The following is a 7858-nucleotide window of genomic DNA, read 5'->3' on the forward strand; positions in this document are numbered from 1 at the left end:
TTAATAAAAAATGTACAATTAAAATTATATATTTATTCCATGTATTAATCAATAAAAATTATGTTACCTACTAACTTAATTAATTATACATTTGTTCAATAAGTAAAAGTACAGTTAATATAAGCTGTGTATATAGGGCCTTGAAATTTTTATAAAACAGTAAACTTCACTATGAAATAATGAATTTCAAAATTATTTTATCTATATAAAAAAAAATTATTAAATAATAAAATCTTGACATTTATCGCTTGGTAAACTAGTTTTAAATAAGGATGTTGAAATAGGTATTTAAATATTCTGCTTCAAATCATGGTATCTAAGACTTCGATTTTGTTAAATTTGTAGCGTTTATGGATTGTGTTAATCAAATTATAACATTTATATATTTTTAAAGTCTTGAAGTGATATTATAAGGTTAATAAGTTAATTTGCATTTATAAATTTAAAACCTAACTTAATTGTTTACTTAAAAAAACTTTTGTATATAAATGCTTTATCATTAGTTATTGTTACTTTGATTCAACATTGATTTCTTTTAAAATATGTAATAAATATATATTGTTGAATTAAAATAATGAAATGACAGATATGGTTGTATTGCAAGTATAAATTTGGGTTTAAATTCAATAAAATTGATGTATCACTGAAATATCATTAATGAATTATTTACATATTACATTAATATGTTCATATATGTGTGTATAATAAAGTGCATAATTGCAATTAGATAAGCAAGTATAAACTAAATGGTCTAAATGTAATATGTAAGTTTGATGGTTTATTAATCTCAAGATTATAATTTTTATGAATAATATTAAGTAAATTGATTTATTGATTCATTATACAGTGAGTTTTTCTTAATGAGATCACATTGGTTCAGATAATTTTGATTCTATTCACTGGTTGATTCCATAAAACATTTTTCTTTATTGCTGAGTTTATATTTATATGTATGTTTAAAATTAAATTAAAATAAAATAAAGAAACAGTCTATTTTTGATTGTACTTAAGAATCTACTAATTTCATTTTCATATTAACCTTAAATTAAAATCCATATTCAATTCATATATTATATACATGATTTGTAATTATTTAAAATTAAATAAATAATAATGTACATAAATTGTACCTATAACTTTTGGAACAACTGAAAAGTATCGTTATCCAAATTTATCTTTACATTTAGTTATAGACCCCGTTACTTCGTTTATAAGTTGCCATGTCAATTTTGGATTAGAGGAGACACTTTTAAGTCTCTTTTCATAGAATTTTTCTTTTGATAGCCTTAAAATTTTTGTGTAATTATTTTTATATTTTTTATAGTGTAATGCCAATTTTAAGTTATTTGAATTTTGTTAACATTTTAATGAGAGAGCTTGCTTGTGACGTGTGGAACATAATAAGGCAGCTGACATCCACTCTTTTAAACGCTTGTTTTTGGAAGTTATTACTGTATAAGAAGTAAATTTATCAATTGTAGTATTAATAATTTTTTGAAATGCATTACAACACTCATTAACACTGGTTTATTGTATATTTCAGACCACTATACTTCATACAAAAACTTATTACATTTATCATGATCAATTACAGGAAAGATATTGTTTTTAGTTTTATAAACATTATTAATAGGTATAGAGCAACAGGTTGAAAAATGGTCATTGATATCAGTCTGCAGCACACCAGCATTAACTGAACTAATTAGGTGGTCATTACTTTTAATAAATATGTGATCAATACAAGAGTGGTTACAACCTATGGGTAGTCTAGTGTTAATGTTAATGAAGGAAGCAAAACCATTTTCTGATAATAAATCCAGATAATCGTTATTAATTGAATTATTACCTAATATATTAATGTTCATATCCCCAATGAGTGTTATATAACCACCTTTGTATTTATATCCATCTAGAACTTTTCTTAATATACTTATAAAGTTACTGATGTCAGTCGAGGGTGATCTATAAACGAATAAAATATAAATTGGTATACAGAGATTCATCAAGGTAAGTCTCACAAAATTAGTTTCAACAAAATCGTATTCATAAAATTCTACATTAAGGATATCTTTAACAAAAATAAAAATACCGTCATTTTGATTCCTATTTATGGATGAATAAAATAAATTATAACCATCAATATTGTAGTTACAGTGAATGGATGCATAAGCCCATGTTTCAGTCAGAACAATTATATCTAATTCTTTACTATCTGTCTCATTTTCTAAGAACAAAATTAATTCATCAAAATTTGAGTAAACACTTCTTATATTACAGCATAAAATATTTACATACTTGTTATATAGATTATTTTTCATATTAAAAAATTATAGGAAAAAACTAAAGTAATTAGTAAAAATCCATAAAATACTGTTATTGTCCATCAAATTTGACTTAAGAAAATTATTATCATAGTCCAATATCAATATAGGATGTTCATACTTTCACAAGTGGTAGATATGTGAATTAATATCTCAGCTTGCCTTGAGTGATCTACTGTATTGCAATCTAAAAAATTGTAGACAGTTAAATATTTATAATGGTTGGAGAATAAAATGTCACTAGTACACACTATAAGAAGGACAAAAATCTTTATAATATGACAACTAGTACGTGGAATGCACGGAATAATTCATAAATGGAAACAATTAAAACAAAAACTAACAGACACTTTCATTTATTTTACAAAGTACTTGAAAACAATTTACAGTTAAAACCTAAATACAAATACGAATATTAAACTGCAAAATGATATGAAATTTAATCATATGAAAGATGATAAGGAATAATAATTGTGATAAGCCATACAAGATAGTACAAATCTACCAGAATCTTTTGTAGAATTTAAATGTAGAATAAGTGTAACTAAAAAATACACTTGTACAATAGCTGAAAATTGCTCCTTTCCAATATGAAAAAAATATGAATTTGTATAATTCATCAATATTATTATATAAAAAAATGTATTTATAGTGTTTATGAAGTATCAGTTTAAATGATATACATGGAAGTTAAAAATGGTAAATAAGAATCATTTACTTAGTCTAATGGTAAGGGTATCGTTACATTAACAAGAGGATACAGTGTTTTATAAGCAGTTAACCTCTTCATGCACGACGGCATCATATGATACCACAATATAAATATGACTGTATATAATCGAGAAAACATAGCTGCAGTGTAATTGATGTTTTCATCCAAAGTATGGAACGTTACGAAACGTTCTAAACAGTCGCGGTATCACTAATGTTATCGTAGTACGAATAATAATCATATCAATCAACGGTTTTTTGGTGTTCAAAATTGTTTATTTTATTTTTTTTATTGCATCAAAAAAAGTATTAAATTAGGTAAGTATCATTATTATAAATTATTTTTATGATGTGAAATTACACGTAGAATTAATTTATGATAAGATCAAATCAAAAAAATGTAGTTATGTATTTTAAATTACCTAGAAACTGTACGATTCTAGGACATTTGACACCCAATAATAGGACAATTGACACCCGCTGATAGGACAATTGACACCGAATATAAAATTTATAAATACTGAATAATCAGCGTATAATATAATAATATAATTGAAAAGTTTATTCTAATAAAATGAAAAGATAAACGATTTTGTATTAATTTTAATAAAAATTTAATGTTTAATTACGTAGGATACATTTTTAAAAAAAATAATAATTTCACTATTTGTTTTGAATTGAGAAGTTTTACATATGTTTTTAAGCCGTTCTTCATTTGATTTAATTTTACAATTTATTTGAATACCTGTATTTAGTTTTAAAATCTCCATTGAGGTAATGGAGTTCATCATTTGTAAAGCTTCAATAAATATATATATATGTGAATGTTTAAATCTAATTAAATGTTGGAACTTATTGTTCCAACCTTCTGATACATTATTAGTCCTACTATAACCTAATTTTGTGGCATTGTGGACATTCCACATATATGGATCAAACATAGATGGTCTCCTTTTGAAGCACATAACTTGCGTATTGTTAATTAATTTGTACGGCCCATTAACATAAGTTACATCGAAGTATGTTAAAATATCATCCACATCATTATCATATGAAAAAATGTCATATAATAAGCTCATACCTATAAAAAATATACAGTAGAATCCGCTTAATTGGGACACGTCGGGCGGTGACCTATTTGTCCCCATTATCCGACTGTCCCGATTAACCGAATAACTAATAAACCGAAACTATTAAAGTGCATATACATATATGTACATACATAAAAAAATTCAGCTTTCTGCTCTAACATGGGGCCCGAAATACGAACACCACGTTCTGTAACAGCAGAAAACCATTCGTTCATAGCTTTGTCTACTTCGGGATCTTTGCCTTCTCGTTTTCTTTTTCTGTTTACAGGTGCACTTTTGTTGTCGTTTAATTTTTCATATTGTTCACGAATAGCTATTTCATTATTTTTCAATCGGTTTAGTACCGATTTAGACGTGCCTATTAATTTCTCTAACTCACGAAGACTAGTATGAGGTTGAGCCTTAATTTTATCCAGTATAGAAATTTTTTCAATCAATGTTAAATCTTTACGAGACATTGTTACGTACTAACACAACTGGGATTAATAAAAACGCACATACATTAATACTCATCGACGAAAGAACGTGAACTAAAGGTTTTCGATTTTGTACGTAGGCTAGTTGACTCTTATCGTGGTAATAGAAAAAAATGATTGACATAATTGACGTAAGATATACGTACATTACCTTTATGTACATTATATGTACATATACGTGCGTATATAAAATATAATAGAGCCGTAAAGATTAGATAATTACAGTTTCGATAAGAACGTAGATAATTTAGGCCAAAATATCTAGTTAAACGATTTTATTTTTGTCCCTTATAACCGATGGTTTGTCCCGGATAAACGAAGTTAAATTGCATTAAACTTATACATCCGTTCGGGACTATGACAATTTGTCCCCATTAAGCGGTTGTCCCCTTTATGCGGTGTCCCAAATAAGCGGATTCTACTGTATTTAAATTTAAAAAAAATATATGTATATATTATGTACGTGTATGAGTATGGTACCTTTTTTAATAATATTAAGTGGTAAAAAGGCCAATGCATTGATCATTCGTACTGAACAACGGAATTCTTTGTCTTTTGTATATTTTGATGCCAAACCAAGATTTTGGACTTTACGCCACACACTTTGACTAAGATGGTAATAGCACAAATGTATGGAAACGCTGTCTTCAAAAACTTCTTCAATCGCTTTTATCATAGCAAGTTCAAAATCAATAGAAAATGACTTCACTGATGAACACGTGTCTTTGAGAGTCATCAAAAGTTCTATAAAACTGTCTGTGTTTTTTTTGGTAATAACGCATAAACGACAGATAAAGGTTTCATTTTATAAATTACGTGTAGTACATAAAGTTGATAAAATCCTTTAGGGCATGAAGAAAATGTTCCGTCCATGAACACGTGATCACTTTGTGATAATATTTCTAGGCAGTCTTGAGAAGCAAATATAATTATACGACTATTAATTGATCGATTATCATAAAATAAAAACTTTTGCTGATTAGGTTCTGCTGTCATCGTCCACTTACCCTCTAATACGAATTCTTTGGAAGAAATTGTAGGATATGAATTGTTACGGATTCTCCTTAAATTTCTTTTTACATTATTTTCATTTGGCATTAAACAAGCAGCTACGTCTGTTAATTTGGTAACTTCTTTTGCGTACACTTTAGAAGGAATATCAAAATTGTTTATAATATTTTCTTTCATCGCATTTAAGGCACGACATACTTCAGCTTCAGCAGAATCAGGACTATGAGAATGTTTTTGAAATTTTAAAATTTTGCTTTTGGACGAATTTATCGTTACACTACCTTTACAATAATGTTTCTTTCGTTGAACACAAGTATATCTGAACCCATCACCAACTTCTTTTTGGAACACATAAATATAATCATTAATTATCACTTTAGTTATAATTATTTCAATTATATCGGAACATTCTGAGTCCATATTGAATGAATATTATGATAATAATTACTTTTAAGAAAACTGAGTACACACTACACTACAACAGACACTAACTAGTAACTAATAACTATTGCCTAATGCCTATAGGTACTTACCTACTCACGATTATCGTCATTGTAATCGTAATCGTAATCGCTCGGTGTCAATTGTCCATGTTCTAAAAATATCGGGTGCAAAAAGTCCGATATCGGCAAAACCGTCGGGTGTCAAATGTCTCGGGTGTCAATTGTCCGAATACCAAACTGTACGGTATCAAATGATACCACTGTGCATAATACGAAATTAAAATTAGTGAATAAGTATAATTGTTTTATAGTACATTATTTTAATAATATTCTAGTTTATTATATTTTCCTAGGGAAATATGAATCTCAGAGACAAAGACATAGCTTTTTTCTTAGATTTTGATATTCCCAGTGATTCAGATGTCAGTTTTTGTGCTTCTGACGACGATGAAGACGATTTATTCTCCGAAAAACCTGTTGAAAATCCATCATTAGATGATAATATAGATGATTTATTAGTGACATCTGAACTAATCGATCAATTTCATAAAGAGATTGAAGAAGAATTAAGACTTTATGATGAAAATGTTGCTTCTTCATCACAAAACGAACCTGGTGAAATCCTAATATCACCAACCAGTAAGTACATACAATTTTTATTGTATGAAATGGTGACAATTTATTGAGCTATTTATTTTTATTTTTTAAGTACCCCTCCAACTAGTCAAAAATTAAAAATCGATGGTGATTTGCCAAGTAAACTAAATGAAGCCATGTCTACTACCAGTAATGTTTTACCATCAGGTAAAAATATAATGTAAGATACATAAAATATATTATGGGTGGGAATAAACATAAAAATTGAATATTTATCTTCAAATAAGAACTTAGAATAGTTTACTATAAAGTTAATATTTATTATTTTATAGATACTCCTACAAGAAAACTACCAAACAAAAAAATAAAACTGGTAAGAAAGTCATTTCAAAAAAAAATGTAAAAGCGTTAAAAAAAATGTGCAAAAAAAAAATATCAACAAATGGTCACCAGGAAAAGATAACAATTTTGCTGAAAATTTACCATTATTTTTGGGTAACTCAGTAATAAATATTAATCAAACACATAATACACCATATTCATACTTTACCCAAATATTTACTGATGACATATTTGAACATATTAGAGTAGAAACTATTCGTTATGCTGTTCAAAATGGTAAAGATTCATTTACGTTGACAAAAACAGAATTAAAAACATATTTTGCTATAAATATTGCTATGACGTATTTACGATATCCAAATGTGAGGATGTATTGGTCTAGTTTACCAGGTATAAGAATGAATTTGATTGCTGATGCTATGAATGTAAATCGATTTGGAGAAATTAAACGATTTTTACATTTTGAAGATAATACTAAAAAACCAGATTCTGCTGTTTCAGGTTATGATAGATATTGGAAATTAAGACCAGTTATTACAATGTTGCATGATTCATTTCATGCTGCTGCATCTCCAGATGAACACATTGCAATAGACGAAATGATAATTCCTTTCAAAGGAAGAAGTGGATTAAAACAGTATATGAAAGCTAAACCAAAAAAATGGGGCTTCAAAGTTTGGGTACAAGCAAACAGAAATGGTTATGTAAATTGTTTTCACCTGTATCAAGGTCAGTGTAAAAGTGCAGTTAGGTCAAATTTTAGACCCATTGGAGATTCAGTCTTAAAACTATGTCATGACATGCAAGATAAAAATCATAAACTTTTTATGGACAACTTATTTACAAGTTTACCCCTTCTTCGTCAA

This window comes from Rhopalosiphum padi, chromosome 3, assembly GCF_020882245.1.
Source record: "Rhopalosiphum padi isolate XX-2018 chromosome 3, ASM2088224v1, whole genome shotgun sequence".
Classification (NCBI taxonomy): domain Eukaryota; kingdom Metazoa; phylum Arthropoda; class Insecta; order Hemiptera; family Aphididae; genus Rhopalosiphum; species Rhopalosiphum padi.